We start from the raw sequence: 24,191 nt of genomic DNA, 5'->3' as shown, positions 1-24,191 counted from the left end.
GCCATGCTGTTTCATGATTATATAACTTTACCTAGATTGTCCGTTCCCAGTTTTTCCTATTTCTGCCTGACGAATCCTATTTTTCCTTCAAACTTCTGGTTAAATGCCATCTCCTCCAAGAGCCATTCTTCTGCATATTTCATATGTATATATTATCTGTTTATAGATCCAATTCCTGGATACCTGGAAGGAAAACCATGTGTCTGACTTATCTTGGGACCCTCATGGTGTCTCCTCACTGCAAAGGATGCTAAATGGTCAACCTGAAACATAGTATTTAAATATGACCGCATTACTATCTAAACGCATTTGAATTTTATTGATAAGAATGTGATAGCTAAAAATTTAGCAACAATCTGTGACTACTTTCTAATTTCAAGGGTAGACATACTGAAAATGGTTTTTCTATGCCCAGTGTGGTTTTTATTTTTCATCCGCATTTTCTTTTCAGTAGGAGGACAACAATGCAGTCTCTTCAAATCCTGGCTCTATCTATTGATAGTCATGTGACCTTGGACAAGACCAGTTCTATGGGCCTCACTCTGTTTTGTATGAAATGAAGAAAATAACAGTAATTGCCTCCCAGAATATTTTTGTGGGAATTGAGTGAATAAATGTGCACAGAGTTCTTTAAAAAATGCCTGGCACCTAGTGAATTCACAATATAGGTACTTTATTAGGAAATAAATCTGCAAACATTATTAATTCTTTGTGATCATGAACTTAAAAAAGAAAAAAAACTGAGTATATTCACTCTGGCCACCTCTACTTATGATCCAATACGTTCTTTTGAACAAATTTAGATGGTTTACATCAACTTCTTTACCCGCACACTTCTACCAAATGACCTACCTGGACAAAACTACCCAAATGAGTCTCTAAGTTAGCACTGTCTTCTAGGAATATGATACCAACTAGGTATAGAGTTTAAGTTTTTTTTCTAATAGCCAAACTAAAAATAATTTTAAAGATATTAAATGAAATGAATTTGAATATATTTATTGTCACCAAATATATCTAAATATTATCATGTTAATATGCAACCGATATAAAAATTATTAATGGCATCCAGTGTGCATTTTATTCACAGCAAATCTCAGTTAGAACTAGCCACATTTACAAGCACTCACTGGCTGCCCATGGCCAAGAGCCTGTATAGTAGACAATGGCTTCTTAAGACGAAGACGCCATCCCAACTCAGTAACGTGCAATTTTTAGATTTGTCACTGGGTGGTGCTGGAACCAAATACTGTTCTTAAATAAAAGTTGTTAAACTGATCTTGTTGAGTCTAAGAGTACACTGTCTCTTTGCTATGCTGATTCCAAGGTCTACAAAAACAATTATAATTAATTAATGGGTTAAAAAGCACCATCTTAAGAAGCTAACAACAACAAAAATCAGGCAAATCTCAATTCTCCTCAAAAAAGATATTCTGAAGTTTGCCACACCCATTTTATGTGCAAGGATATGAGGTTTTCAGATTTCTCAGAAACTACTTTCTATAATGAGTTGAATTTCACCAGATAGGTTGTGTCTCATGAAATCTCTTTTTATCCCTATAAGCTTAGGGTGTTTAAATCATTTGCTTAGAAATATAGTTTCCTTAGCCAATTTTCTTTTTTAGTTACAGTCTTGAACAACACTGAACACAGAATCAAAACTATGACAAATGTCCCAGAGAGTCAGAGTAGATAGTACTTATTTTGCCAGGAAAAAAAAAAAACTTGGATTAGGAAAAATGTGATATTTTCACTTAAGGATATAGCACATGACAAGTACACATATTATTTTTCCATCAATTAGGAGAGAAATAATTTATAAGGGAACTGATACTTAAAGCAAACTCCTCACTCCATTTCTTTAATTCAAAATTCAATCTCCATCTATTCTATATGTTCTTTGTCTCTCAGCCTAAAAACACATACACAAATAACTCAAGGTTCCAACCTCATTGGAAATGCCATCATGCTTACTATGTTGGAGTTCCTATACCTTTAATTGGGAATGGTCCCTTCTCCACCAGCTCTAAGAACTGCATTGTGACAGGGACTGCTAGCTGTGTCATTATTCCTACCCATTCTTCCCATATTCCTTGGTGTGTTCGTGGGTTTTTTTTTTTTGAATTTTTATTTTTATTTATTTTTTTATGAATTTTAATTTTCTTTTTTATTTTGTTTTAATTTACATCCAAATTAGTTAGCATATAGTGCAACAATGATTTCAGGAGTAGATTCCTTAATGCCCCTTACCCCTTTAGCCCGTCCCCTCTCCCACAACCCCTCCAGCAACCCTCAGTTTGTTCTCCATATTTATGAGTCTCTTCTGTTTTGTCCCCCTCCCTGTTTTTATATTATTTTTGTTTCCCTTCTCTTATGTTCATCTTTTTTGTCTCTTAAAGTCCTCATATGAGTGAAGTCATATGATTTTTGTCTTTCTCCGACTAATTTCACTTAGCATAATACCCTCTAGTTCCATCCACGTAGTTGCAAATGGCAAGATTTCATTCTTTTTGATTGCCAAGTAATACTCCATTGTATATATATACCACATCTTCTTTATCCATTCATCCATCGATGGACATTTGGGCTCTTTCCATACTTTGGCTATTGTTGATAGTGCTGCTATAAACATGGTGGTGCATGTGTCCCTTCGAATCAGCACACCCGTATCCCATGGATAAATGCCTAGTAGTGCAATTGCTGGGTTGTAACGTAGTTCTATTTTTAGGTTTTAGAGGAACCTCCATACTGTTTTCCAGAGTGGCTGCACCAGCTTGCATTGCCACCAACAATGCAAAAGAGATCCTCTTTCTCCACATCCTCGCCAACATCCGTTGTTGCCTGAGTTGTTAAGGTTGGCCATTTTGACAGGTGTAAGGTGGTATCTCATTGCGATTTTGATTTGTATTTCCCTGATGAGGAGTGACGTTAAGCATTTTTTCATGTGTCGGTCGGCCATCTGGATGTCTTCCTTGGAGAAGTATCTATTCATGTCTTTTGCCCATTTCTTCACTGGATTATTTGTTTTTTGGGTGTTGAGTTTGATAAGTTCTTTATAGATTTTGGATACTAACCCTTTATCTGATATGTCATTTGCAAATATCTTCTCCCATTCTGTCAGTTGCCTTTTAGTTTTGCTGATTGTTTCCTTCGCTGTGAAGAAGCTTTTTATTTTGATGAGATCCCAGTAGTTCACTTTTGCTTTTGTTTTCCTTGACTCCAGAGACGTGTTAAGAAATTGCTGCACGCAAGATCAAAGAGGTTTTTGCCTGCTTTCTCCTCGAGGATTTTGATGGCCTCCTGTCTTACATTGAGGTCTTTCATCCGTTTCGAGTTTATTTTTGTGTCTGGTGTAAGAAAGTTGTCCAGGTTCATTCTTCTGCATGTCACTGTCCAGTTTTCCCAGCACCACTTGCTGAAGAGACTGTCTTTATTCCATTGGATATTCTTTCCTGCTTTGTCAAAGATTAGTTGGTCATAAGTTTGTGGGCCCATTTCTGGGTTCTCTATTCTGTTCCATTCATCTGAGTGTCTGTTCTTGTGCCAGTACCATACTGTCTTGATGATTACGGCTTTGTAGTATAGCTTGAAGTCTGGGATTGTGATGTTTGGTTTTCTTTTTCAAGATTGCTTTGGCTATTTGGGGTCTTTTCTGGTTCCATACAAATTTTAGGATTATTTGTTCTAGCTCTGTGAAGAATGTTGGTGTTACTTTGATAGGGATTGCATTGAATACATAGATTACTTTGGGTAATATCGACATTTTAACAGTATTTGTTCTTCCTATCCAGGAGCGTGGAATCTTTTTTTCCATGTTTTTGTGTCTTCTTCAATTTCTTTCATCCATATTCCTTGTTAATGAAGCTTAGATTTTGCTCAGACTTAACATGTACCTAATTAAATATTCATTTGCCCAGCATTGGTTGCAGCCAGGAATAGCCATCTGACATCATCTGGCCTTTGAGATATCATAAGTTTGCCAGGGGATCTTGGTACAGCATTTGCTCTGTTTGTAAGGGACAGAAATTGCTGGTACCATTCTTTTGCCCTTCCTCCTGCCTTAAACATGGACAATGCAGCTGTGGCAGCCATGTGCTGCCACAAGATACCAAGTATGGGATGAAAACGATAAGCAGTGGAAAAGAGAGATCCTGGGGGCTCAGACAGCACTGCTATGAGCTGATCCAAGACTAGGAAACCATCATCCCATAATCGTGTTAAAAAATAAAGCATTAGCTCATAAATTGAGGTCACTGTTAGTTGAACACTACATTACTTGTAGCTAAATAGATTCCTAACATATGCACCTGCCCTGCTTCTGTTCCCTAGCTGCCATTTTACTTCCCTCAGTTCACTGTGAATCTGTATGTGCTCCCCTCAGAGTTCTGTGTTATCAACTGGCGAACTCAGAGATTTTTTCCCCCTCATAGTTCGGTATTCATGGCAGAGAGCTAGAAGAGTAAATCCTAGCTAATGAACATATTTATATTATTGTTATATTATTAAGATTATTATTCCTGATCACTGATGAATTAATCTGACTCACTAATGAATTTAAAGATGAGATCCCTATGAAAACTAGGAAGAAAGAGATAATGATGACAACCAGCATTTGAGTACATTTTACAAAGGCCTTTCACAAAGACCCTTTCACCTGACCCCACAACACCTTTGCACAGTAGGTATTTAATATTCCCTTCTTACAAGACAAGAATTGAATGTTGGTAAAATTAAGTCAGTCTAGAATGTCATGCACCCATTATGATATAAGCCTGCTTCTGGAGACCTGATATGGTGATAAGGTAACTTGTGTTATGTCTGCTTAATTCTATTGCCTGTAGGGATAATAAAGATTAACATTTATCAACCAAGTATAATGCTATGTGCTATGTGCTATTTGCATTTGCTGAATCAAGATTCTTACATGCATTACTCTGTTCAATCTTCACAGTAATCCTATGGCTTGATACCACTATTATCCCCATTACAGATGTGGAAAGTGAAGTTCAGTCCATGGGCAGCATGCCAGCCTCATCCACTGATCAAGCTGTTCCCTCCTTAGCAACCTGCATTGCGTATTCCTACCTTTGCTCCTAGGAGGCCAGATTTTTGTCCTTGAGCCCAAATCAAGCTGCCAAAACAGACTCTCCCCACCTTCTACTTTTCGTTTGTTTTTTTCCATTGCTACTGGACTATAAATCTCCCCTGGATTTATGAACGGCAACCATCTGCTCCACATCATAAAAAGACTCAGCATTAAACTATTTGACTTGATTTTCCCGTCGAATTGATGTTAATGAATTTTGGCTCTGAAAACCTGCACTTCAAAAGAACTCAGATTCCTGACTTTTAAATTAGTTTACAGTTTTCTTTTACCTCCAAGAAGAAGGCTTAATTTAAAATGTCCTTAATAAAAAAAAATGTGCACTTCAACGATAAGCAAATACATTTTCATGTGATTTAAAACAACATCTTTGTATTTATCTTCCTGATACCACTGATACGATCTTCCTCTTAAAAACTAAACTCAGACAAATTTAAACAATGTACATTTTCATTTGGATGTAGATATATAAATGCTTCCTTTCAGATGGTGGAATTGACATTATGGGGCTGGTTTCACCCAAGTCCTGCCACCTACTAGTTATGAGACTTTGAACATGTTGCTTTTCCTCTTAAAGCCTTAGTTTCCTCATCTCGGAAATAGAGCTAACACACTGACCTTTTTTTAAAATTATTTTTGAGGTGCTAACAGATATAAATTGTCTGACACATGCCTGTGAATAATATACACTCAAAAAATAATAATTTGCATCCTTCCCTTATTGAATCTCCTCAACTAACATGAACATTTTAATCTTGCTTCCCAGGTTTGCTAAGCCTTGAAATAGATATGGGTATTTCTAGGCTCTTGATGCTGGGAAACAGTATATTAAAGAAAAATAAATAAAGCTCATTTTTAGGAAATAGCTACCACTTTTATGACTTAAAGGAATAGTAGAGGTTGAATATTATAATGTCATTTTGTAGGCTCTTTGAAGCAATACTAAGCATTCTATTTTTTAAACCCTAGTGGATATCCTCATTCTAGGTGTTCCTGCTTAGAAATGCTTGAAAGCAGATGAGGAATACCAGTATTGCATTATATCCATGATGAAATATATGTGATTAAAAAGCAGCATATTTCTAAGGAGATTGAAAAGATCTCCACCTTTTTATCTACAGCTCTTTCAACTACTTTGAAATGCACTGATTATATTGAAGGGGTCTGTTTAACAATCACTTTTCCTTAATCCCCATATATTCCAATTGCCTTCAACCAAAGATGACAACAATCGGTCTCATTGTAAGTAAGGTAACTTGAGCTCATGCCATTTGCAGATAATAGCTGTCACAGTCATTGGATGACGGGATTTCTGACTCAGAAAAGAAAGTATCAAAATTTGCTGCCAATAATTCAAACTGTGGCTTTGGAAGCTGTTCTTTCATAGTCCCATGATATCTTGTGCAGAATTCTCTCAAGCTTGCTTTATATTCTAATTTTCATTTGATATACCTTTATGACTAAAAGGCATCCCTACTGAGATTCAGAGACATAGCCTAATTTGAGTTTGTGTTAGTACCATTCAGCATAATGTCTGGCACAGGGTAGTAGGTACTCAATAAATTTTAGTAGAAGAAGAAAGGAAAAGAGGAATGGAAAAAAGAAAACTAAAAAGCAAGGAAGTGAGGAAGGAGGTCTGTCTCTTTGATATAGTAAGAATTGAAGCTTATATTTGTTTCATTATACCAGGCTTCCTCTCTTAAAGTGACCACATTTTGAATTGAACTCATTACCCAAGGAGTCAATAAAGTAACCCTATTAATAATAGTACCATCACTGCCTCAATTTGTAATGACTTCACTTAACATAATCCTTTGTCTGAATGCTTTTTACTTTAATGTCCCTTGGTTTTTAATTGAATTTGAGGCACTGTAAGTGACAATTGCTCCATAATACAAAGATGAAAACAACATCTAAAAAGCTGATGTTTTATTTTGTGTTTCCCCACAGTGTGGCAGCAGAGACTTAAAAAGTTGGAAAAGCCACAAGCTGGGGAGGGTTCAACTCAAGGGTCTGATTCAGGGAGACCAGAGTATTGAGATACCTATTCTCATGAAGGATATACATGGGAATCAAATGGCAATCAATTATTCTGTGCTAAAAACTCTGACAAAAGAAATATTGGTTAATGAGTTTTTTTATGATCACTGTAAGATACTCACTGACATTACTAATGGCTAATGTTCCGTCTTAGCTTTGCAAATCTGTTGATAATATGCAAATCTGTGGATAATGCTAAAATTTGTGTTGGAGTGAATAAAGATAAACACAGTAAACTGACTTCCATGATACGAATCTATTGAAAGAATGCCCAATTAGTTGTAACAACCCTTCATTAAACAAAGAAAACAATCTCTCTCAATGACAGATCTGTGAAATGAAAATAGAAGCAATCCCATATGCTTGTTATAAAGACTGGATGAAATAACTCACCAGGAAGTACATAGCAGGACATCTGGCAAGGGGGGAGTGAGCAGCAGAGAAAAGCTATTATAGCATTACCATATATGCTGCCTTCACCAACCCTTCTCTACTACTAGGGTACTACTCTGTTCCAGGTGGAGACATACAAGTCATTTGTGGAGAAACACGAATGATTAGCAGGATGGCTCTGTTATGGAAGAGTTCATTCTCCAGCAGTAGAGACAAGAATAAAATTAAATACCCTTCTCACTATGAGCTATGAGAACAAAGCCATCTACCTCCACATGCAAGATGAACCCTGACAATGGAAACTACTTATTTCCCACCCCTAACACACTGTCTACATTCACAGGAATTCACTATGCTGCTGTCTCTGTTAGCATATCTTTGTGTTCCAGGAGATTCTTGTCCAAGCAAGTGACTTGATAGTTCATTAAAGGAACCTCCCGAAAGATCCATCAACTCTTCCCCAGGAGGCATCAGTCAACAGCTTATACCCTGAGACCATACAAAACCTTCAGCTCAAAATCCTGCTTTGCTGTTTCTACCAATCTTGGTTGGTTGTATCATGATCCTTACTCAATCCTAATCAAGGCTCTTCATTGAAAGACCAGCCTTAAGCCGAATTTGAAATTCTTAATAAAATCTGACCTTGAGGCCCTCTTCAGAGACATCGCCAAACCTCTCCCCAGGCAGTGTTCTTCCATACCAGGGCACGTAACAAACTCACGTTTGCCTCATCAACATTTTATATTGGTGACATTTAGGGAGTAGACTTGGAACAGAGAAGTTCTACAAAGCAACATATATAAAATGAGGATGAATTAATTTTCCTTGAAATGTCCATATTTTCAGATATATGGAGGCATTTTTATATTTTGGGCCTTTCTCATTAGAACAAGTATCTCATACTCAAGTCCTGTAATAAGACAAATGATATCACATTGAAGACATCATTATGAGACCAATTCTGTAGTTTACTTTGTAATTACAAGAGTAATCAACCTCATACTAATGAAACAAATTGTATAAATATACCTAATGACTAATAAGATTATTTTTTAAAGAGTGATTTGTTACCAAAAGAGACTTTCAAGCCCTTAAAGCTTTCGGACGAGGAAGTGAGATTCAGGGAGTGTTTGCAATATCTACTATCACATAGCAAGTAAGAGAAAGATTGGTGCAACAATTCTTTGTTAGAAGTAATATACTTACTTCTTTGTAAGAAGTAGTATAGCATAGGGTGCTTGGGGGGCACAGTTGGTTAAGTGTCTGACTCTTGATCTCAGCTCAGGTCATGATCTCGTGGTTCATGACTTCGAGCCCCACATCAGCCTGTGCACTGATGGACCAAACCTGCTTGGGATTCTGTCTCTCCCTCTCCCTGCCCTTCCCCAGCTTATGTCCTCTCTCTCTCTCTCTGTCAAAACAAATAAATAAACTTAAAAAAAAGCAGTATAGCATAGTGTATTTTTTCAAACTTAAGTAACATATAAACCTGTTTTAAATAAAAAAAATATATTCAGGGGTCCATGTAATACACATATGAATCTTTTAATGCTGGTATAATTGAATCAGAAAAACAAGTGTTAGAATCCTGGATCTTTCTCTTAATATCTGTGGGATTTTATTCAATTTATTAAGCAGTTCTGAACACATTTCTTCATCCACCAACAGTCTTTTCCCAGGGGCTTGTTGTGAACATTAAATTTGGCCTTTTTACATGACATATACTAAATGGCCAATACATTTTTTATTATCATGTTCGTTACTCCCTGATAGCTACTTTTTCAACTTTGCCACCTGGCTGTTTTTAGTTAGATCTCATTTAGATAACCATAAAAGAGATGAAAAGAAACCACATCTTTGGCTTGAACAATAGTATAGAAAAACCTTAGTCCATGTTGCCAGCTCTATCTATCTGTGAGACCCGGAGGTAGGAGAAAGATTTAGGAGAGCTTGATTTATGAATAAGTTTAATGGAGATGCAAATGGGGCACCTCAGCTACAAGAAAACAGGCTAAAAATTGTAAACACATCCAAGTCTGGTTTTCTTTCCTGAAATAGATGTAGGTCCTCTCAACAAAGGTGCTTCATAAATCACGGGGAATAAGAAAGCCCCTGTGAAAAGTGAAGATGTTAGCCTTGTGTAGTCACCTAATATTTCTAAGATGGGACTGTCAGAGCCCTGAAATGAAAGAAATCTTAACTGTAAGCTACATCCTGACCCTTTAGAGACAAGGCAGCTTCCCTGATAGAGCCTCAGAAATAAGGCATTGGAGTGATTTGCATGCACTGATGTTGTTTCTAAGTTGTATTTATGCCTTCAAAAATGGCACAGTGACATGATGTCTTCAGTTATATTTCCCAAGGTGAAAACATTTTCAGTTCAGTAGAGAAAAGCCTGTTGTCACTAATTCAAGGCAATTGGATCGCTACAAGCCTAATGTTTTTCTCCATGGTACACAGAGGAAAAGGGCAGATATTTTAGAAAAGACATCATCAGATTATTGGTATCCACACAATAAAATATAACCACTTCAAACAGAGTGTATGTTTCCACAGAGAACATGGAGCCTACAAAGACAGTGCTAATGGGGAAAACAGTAAATATATGACGATAACTTTTCTTTCCTCAAAAGAATTAAAAGTATATTGATAGATAAGCAAACCTAATTAGCACAGGGTCACTGGAGGGTTAGAGAAGAGATGGGACACAAGGAAAAAAAGAAAGAAATATTAAAGTAAAAGGAGGGCTAGAAATAGAAAGGGGCTATTAAATTATAGCTGAAAAGGCCCTGGTGAAAGAAAGGCTGTCTCCCCATCAGAGACTTTTCGTTTCTTTATTCCCAAATGTCTACCCTCACACCCCTCAGGAAAAATGGTGAAGGATGTAGGCTGGTCACTTCTTCGCATTGAAACATCATTATGCTTTCAATCATTATGCATAGGTAAACCTGACCTATCTATCCATCCTTTCAGGGGAGATGTGTGCGTGAAAGAAGAGTATTCATTCAACTCTCATTCATTCGCTCATTCATCCATTCCGACCTCCATTCTAAACATGACCTATGAGGTCTGTTTGATTTAGCCTCTACTTATTTTCCAATATTACCTAGCACAGCTCATTCTTTACCTTACAACCATTCTAAATTTCTTTCAGTGACTTGAAGAAGCCCCTTCTTTGATCTAGAAACTATTGCTACCTTCTCTGCCTCACTAGTTTCTATGTTACCATCAGGTTCTTGCTTAACCATCTCTTCCCTAAAGAAGTTTTCCAGAGGCTCCTTGACCAGGCTGGGTCTCAGGGACAAGTGCTTCTGCTACTCTGTAAGAACTTCCTACTTCTCAAGGATCATATTCATTGCACTTGTAAGTGCCTCCTTCAATGGGCTTTATCTGTCCTCTCTTTTGTGTGTTATCATCTTCTTGTAGACCAGTTGCATCGAGTAGTAGCTTGATACATGATTGCTGCATATGAGAATAAAGACACATATGAAAAGACTGGTCAATGAATGAAAAACATCAAACAAAAAATCCACAACAAGCTTTAACTTTGAGCAAGGTGCTGTGTGAAGCAAGGGAGTAAGAGAGGGACTGAGGAGCCTTCCTAAATATTTTCAGAAAACTTATTAGTCATTGCCCCTCTTCATTGCCATAAAAAAAAAAGATACTTGTATCTGTTCTCTGATGTTGAGAGGTTTTCTTGTAGGTGCTAAATAATTCAACTCTAATGAGTCACCTATAACTAAGGTTAGATACCATCACATGGGCATACCAAAAGAACAAAATAGGTCTTGTCAACTACAATCCCTCCTTCCCTTCGACCCACTGAAAACTAAAGAGGGGACTTGTGGAAAAAAAGACAGCAGAGACAAGACTGATAGAATTTCCTGCTCTTCTCTCATAGCCCCTCAAACTAAACTGCTTGATGACACCCATGACTCACTGGTCAATATCTGGGGTGCCTATCCAGGTTTATATCTATTTATTCTGCTACAGGCTGCTTAGCTGCAGAACACACAGGTCTACCTTAGTACCACCAGCAAGTCGGAGAAGAGCCTGGTGAGTTATGCCTGTGAAGACGTGGAGTTTAGGAACATGCATGATAATGGAGCCTGATGCCTGGCTATAGTCTGCAGAATGCCCAAGATTGAAGAATTGGAAGAGGAGCCCATACTTGCGGAGAATATGGGGTTGTGTGCCTGGGAAAAATGGCTACAACTTATTCCAAGTCCATAGGACACTCAGAGAATGTTACAGAAGACCTCAGTCATGTTCACACCTTCATGTGAAGGATCATGGAGGTTCTGGGGCAGCCTAAAGAGCTGATAAGTCCAATGTAGATAAGGGTTCTAAATTAAGGCAGGACCATGGAAGCTGAATATCAACACCCAGGAAAACCATGAGCACCACACACTGAGAAACAACTACATTAGAGGGGGACTTTCTTCCCATTAACAACCATAAACACAGAAATGAAGTATATTTCTCTCTCTTTCACTCTGCCTCATATACTAAAGGATCTAGGTCACAAACCAAAGGAGCTAGGTCACAAACAAAACACACACACACACACACACACACACACACACAAGGAGGGGAGGTAGAGTATTTTGAATAAAAAAGGTGATAAGGAGTTTCAAAGTACTCATGTTTAATATCTGACATTGGTCAGAAAGTTCTAGAAGATTCCTGAGATGTCATTAAGGAATAGAAAGAAGGCGGGGAGGGCACATATTGCAAATGAGGCAGTTATGGAGAGACATAAAATCATTTCGTTGTTACACCCCAGTGAGCTGAGGTTTTTCAATAAATTTTACGTTTCTATTTATCATTGATTTTTATCTTGCCCATTGTGAGTTAATGTGTTCCTATTCTCCTCCAGGGCAAAGGATTTTGTCTTACTAATTTCTTCACAGTACTTAACCCTGTTGCTGACATATTGATTGAAATTAAGCAAGCACTTGTTGAGATGAAGAACACTGCACATAATTCAAATTTCCCTTAACTGAAGGCTGAGGAAACATCAAGTCATGCAAATACAATGCCACCACTAGTATATGTCACTTCACAATGACATACTCCATTCATTCCCATTTAATCCACATAAAACTCTATGACCTGGCATTACTATTTCCAACTCACACATAGGAAAACTACAACTTTGAGAACTTAGGAGCCTGGCCCAACGCCACACATCTTACAAGATATGAACATAGGATTTCCCACCCCAGGTTTTTTGATTCCAAATCCTGTGCCTATTGCCACTTTCCCACATTTTCCACAGTGCCTTTTCTCAGAATTTTGAATATAATCAAATAGAATACACCCACTCATTCCATCAAACATTCCTTGTCTTTCCATGGAACCAAGTAACTGGCTTGGGTAAATGCATTAACAAGTGTGAATGTTCAGGACTCAAATCCAATCTCACTCTGAAGAGTTAAAGGCAAATGCCATCCCCCCATTTATCTATTTTTTTTCCTCAGGAATCAGTTCTAAGACACCCAAAGTAAAGTATTGCATTTTATTTTCATTGGGAGGGGAATTTAACCCTCCCTAATGATCAAGGGTACACGTAGAGGGGGAACAGCAGCCATCAGATGGGAGGCACAACAGAGCAGTGGCAGCAAGTAACGGTGACCAGAAGAGCACAGAGCAAAGGAATCACTTCCTGAACCCTGCAGCTCACAGTTCAAGTTTAGTTCTCAATCTGTCTACTCAGTGAGGCCTCCTGATAAGACTCAAAAGATGAGCCCTCACTAGGGAAGGTGGAAAGTCCTACCTATGGGTGGAGAAGACAGGCCATAAAAGGAACCTGCAGAACAGCATTTCCAATGGAACCACCAATAGTGTACTTGACCTGGCTCTCTAATGCTCAGCAGTGGCCCTATTTCTTATGAGACTGACACTATTTCATTTGCTAGAACACAGGTCCTTAGGAACTAAGTTTGGCAAAGTACCAGGATGTACCGCTAAAGACAGCACTTCTTTAGCCCCAAGAAGGATTATCAGGATCTGCAAAGATTTTGTAGTGCAGAAGGTGTCGTGGTCTTATGTCTAGGTCAGAAATTAGGCTTGAATCTGAAAGTACGAGTAGAATCCCTTGTAAATTGTCATGTGGTCAGAGAAGACCAGCCAATTCCAAGCGGCCTATCCACCACTTGGGGGCATGTTTGGGGACACTAAAACAGATATCAAACAACCCCCTAATTTTCCTAGTGCCCAAGAAAAGAGAATATGAATCCTGTCCCAAATAAGGTTTAGATTTAGTAGCAGCTGAGAATTTTTGAGTGCCTCTTATGGACTGTTCAAAGCACTTTTCATACTTATTAATTCATGTAATACACAAGCCTATGAGGAAATGCCATTATGACATTCCTTTAACCAATTGAGCAGACAGAAGAACAAGAAGGTTGAAGAATGTGTCTAAGGCCACACAGCTATGAATTAGTAGAACTGAGATTTGAACCCAGGGTCCTCAATCCCTCGCTTCTAACCATCATATTACACTGAAGAGTACAAGGTCTCTGCTCTCACAGATCCTATTTAGAATTCACAGAATCTTTACCTTCGTGGGGTTATCTATTAAGAGGTGAACTCAACTCTCGGCGTGATGTCTCAGCACGGTTCTTGGCACTCCATAGATAATACGTTAAGAAAGAAGTCGAAATTTTACAAGACGACTTGTTCACACTTTTCCTTTTAACTCGGTTCATTTTTAAATGAAAAAAAAAAATGCCATATGCCTACTTGAGAAAACTTAAGCAAATATTTCCACCAGCTTTGTTTCAATATAGTTGAACCTTAATGTGTGATATTTATAGACTGCTTCCATTTGGGTAAGAAAGATTTCTGGGTTGACTTTTATGAGGGGAATATGTATGCTCTTAAGGCATACAGAGATACTGGAGCAGTCTTAATTTATTCCATTATCTTTTAATTAAATTGCTCTCTATTATCATTTTGTGAAGTAGAATCGTGAACTTGTTGGAGCATAGAATTTGTCAGCCGGTGCTTTTTGTCATAATTTCAGCATCTTCTTTAATTCATTTGTCCTCCAGAGTGTTAGCTATTCTGTGCCTCTAATTACCATCTAATTCTGTACCCAGGTTCAAAATACAGCACTTTTTCAACAATCCGGCATCCAGCAGGGGCATCGGACAGCTTCCAAAATATTATCAGTGAGTATTCCAAGCAAGAAACTTAATGGATACATTTTAATGAGTATTTTCTTAGTCCCTGACACTGATCTGTATACTTCAACCTAGAGGGTCTCATTTTTATGTACAACTGTCTCTATATGTAAAATGGGTATGACAATAGTCCTGCTGATGACCACATACAGTTGCTGTAAGGGTTCAGTGAAGTCATGATATAAACTGTGAAAACAGACCTAGAACACAGTGTAGCCCATGCAGCGTTAGCTTTTATTATTCTTTTACTTTGAGTTCTTTACTTTGAGGTCTCACAAGAATCTCAAAATTGACATGTGGAAATCATCCCATTTCCCCAAGATCATCTGTCAGGCCACCCACTCCTGTCTTCACTTACTCAGGAATGGCATCATCATCATCATCATCATCATCATCATCATCATCATCATCATCATCTACCTCATATCCTGAACCTGAGAGAAGGGATTCCTCTAATTCTTCCTTTTTTGCATCGCCCAATCTATCAGCAAGTCTCAGAATGCTGATCTCAACTGTATCTTGGCTCTATTCACTATCTTAGGCACCACAATCTCTAGTCCAGACCCCTGAGAGTGCTTACGAAATGCTCTCTCCACTTCCATTCTTAACCATCTTCCACCTTTCTTCTCCCCAGCCACCAGAGTAGTTTCTATCATGAAATAGATGGAAATTGTTTCAATGATGTGTCTTTTTCAGAAGTTCCAGGCAATCTGGAAAACATGTGCAAATTAAAAAACCACACTCACCTGTGATGAACATTATTTAAAAAAAAAAACAAACGCCTGGCCCATTTAAATACTTCTTAGAAGCCCACTGTCTTTCAAGATACTGCATCAATATGTCCACCTCCTCTCGGGGATGATGGGAATGTAACACACTTTTGAGAGACATTTTAAACACTAATGACTTCAACCTGTGCCTATCATAGTTAACACTGAATTAATAGAAGTAAATGACCTGACAGGTGATTGCAAAATAAAAGACTATTTTAATATAATATGCATTAGGGTATTTTACTTCAGTCTACACATTATCATGTTCTAATCCAACTGACTAAGGAATTGCACTTAACCCTTCAGAGACTCCAGGAAAGAACAACAGTAGCCACTGCAATTTTAAACCTCTTTGTTAATGCTTTTCAAAGCAATAATATTGTAATATGTTTTTAAGCAATTATGAATAAAGTAAAATAGATTTTCACCCATCACAGCATACTTGGGATATGACTAATTCTCTCTACTCAAAGCAGTGAAACAGAACGTAAGACAAAGAAAATGCAAACTGGTCCCTAAATTCTCCTCCCCCTACCCCATGCATCTGTAAGAGAGGCCTTAAAATCAATTCCTACCTCTACCAGTTAATACCTGTTTGACCTCAGGCTATATACTCTCAAATATTATAATGTTTGATATCTCTAACTATAAAGCCGGGATAAAAAAATAACTCCTAACTCATTAGGTTATTAAGTGCCTTAAATGAGTTAATATTTATAAAGCACCCAGAACACTTCCTAGCACATAGTAAATGATGTTTGCTTTTTATTTTTATCTCTGCTATAGTAAATATGAAATTGCATCGATAATGGTGATTTGATATGATTTAGTTTTAAATAATATTCATAATCTTTCTATGTAGTTATTTATATTAAGCCCCTAAGGTACTTTATTTATATGTAATGACTTACAGGATCATGTACACCTTCCTTACAACCTTAAAGTGGATTTCCGACAACAGCCAAAGTGTATAATACCCGCCATGTCTCTTTGCCGTCATGAGGTTCCCTGCTTATGAAGGACTGAGGTTCGGTGTGACCCTGGTTCTCCCCTGCTCCTTAATTTGTTACACCCTGAGGAAGGTGATGATACATATCTGACTGGCAAGTGAGAGAACAGGTTGGCATGCTCTGCTGTGCTTGATGCCCTTTACACCTGTCCCTCAGCTGGGTGGCCTTGGTGCAATCCTTCTTATGAACAGGCTGGCAGTACCTATCATTCTTGTGTTCCGGGGGTGGGCCCATTTGGCTCTCACACCAAGCAGATGTTTTGGCTTCTATATTCACCCTAGCATTGTCTCACTTTGCCCAGATTGAGATAGGGATGAGGTGCTATTAATTGAGTAGCCCCTTGGAGTCCCCCCACCCAAATAGTTCACATGGTTGTGAAATGCAACATCTTGCACTTAACTGTTCCTCAAACTTTGTCTCATGCCCCTTTCTGATATATGGTACAGCCACTATGACTTTTCTTCTCCCCCTCCTCCTTCTTCCCCTCCCAACATTGTGAACAATTCAAATTCTGTTCCACTTCTAGCTTTTACAACTTCTATTCCTCTTCCTCTGTCTTCCCATTCTTCACATACTTAAATTTTTTTCATTCTTTAGGTTTTATTTCAAATATCAACTCTTCAGAGAAACCTTCTAAGTAAGCCCCCTATTATTCTCTTTCATAGCATCTCGTCTTTTCCTATCACTTATTTTTTGAATCACTTGCTGTCTGCATCCATCACCAGATTGTCAGCTCCATAAAAGTTAAGACACTGTTGGTTCGTTGGCCCAAACTAGTACCATGCACAGTGTCTGACACTTAATGAAGTCAATACTTGTTGGATCCATGAATGACTTCTCTCCTTTTTAAAATTTTATTTATTTATTTATTATTTATTTATTTATTTTAGAGAGAGCAAGTGCAAGTGAGGGAGGGGCAGAGAGAGAGAGGGAGAGAGAATCCCAAGCACGCTCTGCACCATCAGCACAAGCCTGACGCAGAGCTCGAACTCACGAACTGCAAGATCATGACCTGAGTCGAAACCAAGAGTCAGATGCTTAGCTGACTGAGGTACACAGGTGCCCCCTGATGACTTCTGTCTTAACTGAACTAAACTACCATCATTTTATCATATACTATGCATGAAGAAGGTACTTTGCTAAGAAAGTCATGTGCCCTTACCCTCTGGAAGACTGTTTTCCAATATACCCAGTAGCAATCCAGCTTGGAACCATCAGATATTCATCTTCTCCTCTCACTAGCTTTATAAATTCCCATGCTGCATCTGACAAATAACTAGCAAAGAGACTATCTATAAAGAACTATTGATTTTAAAAAAGGAGCAATATAACCCAAAATATTTCAAAAGGAAATTTCTATGCCAAATCTTATAGCTATGTGTAAATCTGACATAATATATGGAAAAAAAAAACACTTCATGCCATTATACTGTTTTGTGTATTCCATCTTTTCAGTGATACAAAAAGATTCTGAAGGTCAAAAGTTCTAACTTCAGCTCTGTATTCTTTTTTTTTTTCCAAAAATTTTTTTAGTATTTATTCATTTTGAAGCGAAACAGAGTGCAAGCTGGGGGCGGGGGAGCAGAAAGAGGGAGACACAGAATCCGAGGCAGGCTTCAGGCTCTGAGCTGTCAGCACAGAGCCCTATGTGGGGCTCGAACTCACAAACTGCAAGATCATGACCTGAACCAAAGTCGGACACTTAACTGACTGAGCCACCCAGGCGCCCCAAGCTCTGTATTCTTTAAAATGCCTAGTAATAGTTAGGTGCTTTATAGATAATTCATAAAAACATGCTGAATTAACTTTGAGCTTTTATATTACAGATAATATTACCTTAGATACTGGATATAATACAAATGAAGTAAACTATGTATGTTGTGCCACTTATAAACTCAAATGTGAAAGGAGAGTAGAGAGGCTTACATTTTTAACTTCAGGGAATATACCCAACCACTTCCTATATCCCCATAAACATAGGAAAATGAAAGATGCCTCACCAAATAACCAGTATCTTAGGTAGTCAGTCAAAGAGACACCTCATTTCCTAAAACCTGAAAGGCATTTTTTTCCCTTTCTTTAAGCAATAAATACAAATACAACAGTGTTATCCCCAGTGAAATGTGTATCCCTGTGCTTGTGGTCACCCTAAATTGAGGATTGACAAATGTAGCAAGGAATCACAGAACATGATTCTTTCCTTCTTAAGTGGGGAAAACTTGCTATACAATTTAATTAATTAATAGCAATTCAATCCTCAAGTTATTGTGACATATTTTAGTAAATCAGCAGTAATTATTTCCCGTCTAATCATTATAATCATTAGTGACCGGGAAAGAGTTGTTCTTGATTCGAAAATTAAATTATATTAATCTTATAAATGATATTTGTACAAAGAAAAATAAAGCAATTTTCATATTACTAAAGCAACAAATTAGCCAGGATTTTTTTTTTCTTTTTTACTGGCATATTTCTTGACAGATGAATATATGGGTAGATAAATAAATGTACGGAAGGAAGAATATGTAGACAAATATATAAGTAAGCATCTAATAACATTCTTATCTGCATGTAGGAAAATTGAAGTGATGTGCCTTTCCTTGATTGGTCACATGATCTGAGTTCATTTTAACAGTCCTGAATTATCCAATACCCCAAACATCATGTCACATGAGTTGGAAATAAGAGTAAGACTTCTATGAGATCTGGGGGCTCAGATTCTAGCAAAATGGAGGTGATATTTATAGAAACTAAGCTTACAGCCTGTTTTTTAAGTCTATGGATTTTCCACAAACAAAAAAAAGTAAACATCAATAATTTCCAGACATGTTCCTGAAGGACGCAAAGAGGGCTCCAAGCTGCCAATAAAATGTTAGAAAGTCACTCTTCCACTATAAGATGTGTTTCAGTGAAATGATTGAGCAATTTGGGGGGATGCTTTTTCCTTATTGGATATAACCCACTACAAATCACAAAGGTTTGTTTTGTTTTGCTTTTTTTTTTTTTTTTTTTTTAAGAGAGAGAGAGAGTGTGTGTGTGTGTGTGTGTGTGTGTGTGTGTGTGTGTGGAAGGGCAGAGGGAGAAGGACAGAGAATCCTAAGCAGGCTCCATGCTCAGCACAGAGAACCTGAGACAGGGTTGGAGCCCAAGACCCTGGGATCAGAACATGAGCTGAAATGGAAAGTGAGACATTCAACCAACTGAGCCACCCAGGCGCCCAAAGAGGTTATTTTCAATAGTGTTTTCAGGGGACAGAACTAACGTTGCACTTAAGCTGTTGATGTCACTTAGGCTTTTCTTACATATATCTGTGTACATAAGAGAACAGAATTTGATCTACAGCATTTTGAGCCTCATTTAGTAGGACATCATTCTTTTGAGGGTTGTGATATTCATAAAATGCTTAGGCTGCAGTTTCTTTCCAAGGAAGATTCCCGTCAATGGTAGTAAATGAATGTACATTTCCCAAGTTAATGATGAGTGTGTTTAAGTTGATATATGGAGCATAGTAAAAATAAATACAAAGCTGAAAAGAACTCTCTAAGATAGTCCCTCAGTTACTGATATTCCTCTATCCTTACCTCCTCATCCTAATATATATATTTAAATAAACAATGAGAGACAGACAAAAGAGGCAATCCTTCCTACTATAAAGAGCTGTGGAGTCCTGGGCATACACTACACCTTAGCTCATACAAGGAAGTGCAGCATACTGGAGAAGGTACGAGTTTGGACAGCAGAAGAAATTCGTTCAAATCCTGGCCCTGATATTTCTAGTAGCATTACCCTATGATGTTCTGTCTTTCAACTGACGAGACTGAGATAAAACATACAGTACGTGCTCACAAATACTGAGTTACATCTACATCATAGCAGTTTTATTTTTTTATTATTTTTTTACTTTTATTTATTGTTCAGAGAGAGAGAGAGAGAGAGGGAAAGGGAGAGAGAGAGCAAGAGGTGGGGAGGGGCAGAGAGGGAGACACAGAATCCAAAGGAGGCTCCAGGCTCTGACCTCTCAACACCAAGTCCAAGGTGGGGCTCAAACTTGGTGAGATCATGACCTGAGCCGAAGTCAGCACTTAACCAACTGAACCACACAAGTGCCCCTCACATGTGTTTTAGAGGAAGAGTGGACATTTTCCTCTGGGCAGTGGGACACTACTGAAATATTATGAGACAGGAACTACAATAATCAGTTTGGCACTTTGAAAACCAATCTGGCCACACTGTGTTGAGAAGACTGAAGGAGGTTGAGCCTGGAGGCAGGAAAACCAGTCACTCTGGATCAGTCAAGAGCTGATATAGCCCAAACCAAGATCAAAATGGCAGCTCTGGTTTGGAGAAGGCTGGGTTCTGCATTATTTCCAGAGTTGGGCTGGACCCCTTTCTCTCTTCAGTGATGGAGAAGTCACATGCTCTGTGTCCCTAGGCAGACTTGCCCCACTGAAGCTGGCAACAAGAACAGAAAGGATTCTGTCACCAGCCCCTGCTTTGGTTTCAGGTTTTTCTTTGTTAATTCTCAGCAACATAGGCCAGCCCATCTCCAGCAGCAGGACATCCCTTCTCTTTTTCTCTGACTACCTGTAGTTCCTATTCCTAGTTTCTTGAGCTCCTTCTATAGGTGTAAATGTCCATTTCAGTTGAATCCAAAGTTAGATGTTATGGTGATATAAAAGGCATCTTTTCTTACTTACTCATTTTTAGTTATGTCTTGATAATTTTTTTAATCCTTTTGTTTTAGCTTGTACATAAAAAAGCATTAAATTATCTTAGAAGTGTCTCTCAAAGACTGGCCTTGAGCCAGTCATATCAGTTGTACAAGAAAATTGTAATGGATAAAATGAAAATTTCTACTACATAAGATCCTAAAACTATATTTGTATAATCATAAAATGTAGCAGCAGGACACTCATATTAGCCATTATACAATCAGACTTCTCATAGTCAATCTGCATTTCTCTCTAATTCGTCAAAATTAGTGAGGATACACTGCATCTTTTAACCCCTATACCACAGGGTCCAGCCAATGCCTGCTTCTATTTATGCTTTCTGTTTCCTCCAAGGAAAAGGTGTCCTCCCAGGTACTCCCACATCAAGGGGGTAAAAATATTGCCTAAATAAAACCCTTTTTTTTTAACTTTCTGAAGAAATTGCTATTGGGTCAGCCCCAATCAGCACTTAATTTTAATACATTTGTCATCAAGTACTAAGGATCTTTTAAATAATTAATGAAAGTATTTAATTGAATGGCACCCTCTGCTGTCCCTAGCTATTAGAGATCATTGCTTTCACTGATCCCAGATCAGTGATTCTTTAGATTAAATAGTTGGCTGTGCCTCTCTGCATTGCTTTAATCCAAGGCTTCCTTTAGTAACTCATCTGTGGCTCAAACAAAATAATTTGGTTTTATTTATTTATTATTTAATGTTTATTTTCTGGAGAGATAGATATAGAAAGAAAGCAGGGGAGGGGCAGACAAAGAGAGACAGAGACAGAGACAGAGACAGAGACAGAGACAGAGAATCCCAAGGAGGCTCCACACTTTCAGCATAGAGACTGACACGGGGCTTCAACCCATGAACTATGAGAGCATGACCTGAGCCGAAATCAAGAGTGGGATGCTTAATCAATTGAGGCACCCAGGTGCCCCTGGTTTTATTTTGTTAATGATTATACACTCCTTATTGACTACTCAAAATCCACTTTTTGCTTCCCTCCATGGAAACAAGATCTCAATTTTGGGGGGTGTGGCAAAGATGCCCAGCTACACTACATGTTTGTCGCAGCTGCCCTTGCAAGTGGCCATGCGACACTGCTCTAGCCAATGAGAAATAGAAGCCTGTGGAGGGTTTCTGTAAAAGCTGTGCTGTCCTTTCCTAAGCTTGGCACCTTCCTCCATATTGCTTTTGTTCCTCCCTCATGCCTAGACCCTGGAAACAGGGTACAGGGCAACAACTCGCTTGGAATTGTGAGGATGGAAACTGAAGTCTGGGACAGAATGCAAACTGTGTGAGAGCCCCACAGTCTTTGTTTGCTGAACCCACTCTAGACAAATGAGTTAGGCTCCGGTCATAATCTGTCCCAGAATGGGAAGAACAATGATCTTCAGAAACTGAGCAAACACAGTGGAGGGGAATAAGGTGCAAAAGTACATGAAAGCTTCCTAGAACCCCAGCATCCACAGCTCACCCAGAGATGGGGCAAAGAGCAGCAAGGATATAAGTTCAAGACAGGGGTTCAAGCATACTTCCTCAGATTAGTTCAGGAACTGGAAAAGTTCCACAGCTGAGAGAACTTTGTTTTGACAAGAGAGGGGTGACTGAAAGCCAGGACTACTGGAATGCATTATAGAATTTTACAGGAATCAATCTCTCTGGTCTTCTCATCTCCTATTTTCTCTCAAAGAAGGTTTATTACAATGAAATATTTTCAGGCCTCCTTCCAGGCTCATGACACTTTTTAATGTCACTTTGTCAGTAATAAATCCTGAGATTGCTCTGCAGGGTGTTAAGTGGAAAGAGATGGGAATGACCATCAAGAGAGGCATTACCATCAACATTATGGCCTCTGATGCATGATCCCAGGTATTAGGAGATACAAGACAAGAGGGTTGCTGCTTTGTGAATCTGAGGATGTCTGGTCTTACGACACACTAAATGCCTCATGATGTGTCCTGGAAACTTGCACTTTGATTGTGCCGAGTGAACAGAGACGACTGAGCTTTTACTCAGCCTCACTGTTGCAATTTACAACTGTCAGGAAACTCAGAAGTCTTCTCTTCTAGTTATCAATCCACCAAGTAATAATTAATAGCCAGCACACACTGATCACGGACTAGGTATCTGGCGCCATGTGAGGCACTGCCTACACTTGGACTCATTTAATCCTTGCAATTCCAATATGAGGAGTCATTACCACATTCGTCTTTCAAACAGAATCTTAAGTGGCAAAGGACAAGTTCCTTGACCTCCCTAAGACTCCGTTTGGATGAGGCACTGATAAATCTCAAAGAATATTCTGGAGCCAGCATTTTTCTCACTGTGATTTTGGTAGGAAAAAAAAATCTGCTGGCGAATATATAATATACCTTGGGCACTGGGGTCATGCAGTCCTATGTACAGCTCTGAGTCCTACACAAACCTGAAAGTAAGAGTAACTAAATGTCACAAACACGACTGCAATATTCTTTAGAATACTTTATTTACAATTCAGTTTTAGTTAGGAACTATTTTTAGAACTTCTAATCCTTAAATATTTGTCTTATCTTTATATGTTGTGACAGATCTATGGGGTTAGTAACCACAGTCTGGATAAACACAACATAGCTTATCACAATATTTAAAGTACTAACAATAATTCTGCTGACAATCTGGTTAAATAATTTTTGATATTATAATAAATCAATGCATGGGGGGGGAGTAATAGAACACAAGATCTCTCAACTCTTTGTAAATGTCTTAAAAGATTCACAGGACTCATTGTATACTAATTCTAGATCACTGAATAAAGGGTTATCAGAGGCCTCTAAGGTAATGAAACTATCACAATAAAATGAGTAGATTCAACAATTTGTTTATTCACTCGATAATTTTTTAACAACCATTCTAAACAGGACAGGCAACAAGTCTGTTTTCTTGGTGCTTGCGTATCAGCAGGAACCCGTGTCCACATTCAGCAT

Source organism: Panthera pardus, unplaced genomic scaffold (assembly GCF_024362965.1).
Source record: "Panthera pardus isolate Hobbes unplaced genomic scaffold, ASM2436296v1 HiC_scaffold_13, whole genome shotgun sequence".
In the NCBI taxonomy this organism is placed as follows: domain Eukaryota; kingdom Metazoa; phylum Chordata; class Mammalia; order Carnivora; family Felidae; genus Panthera; species Panthera pardus.
Note: the sequence above shows the minus strand (reverse complement) of the source record.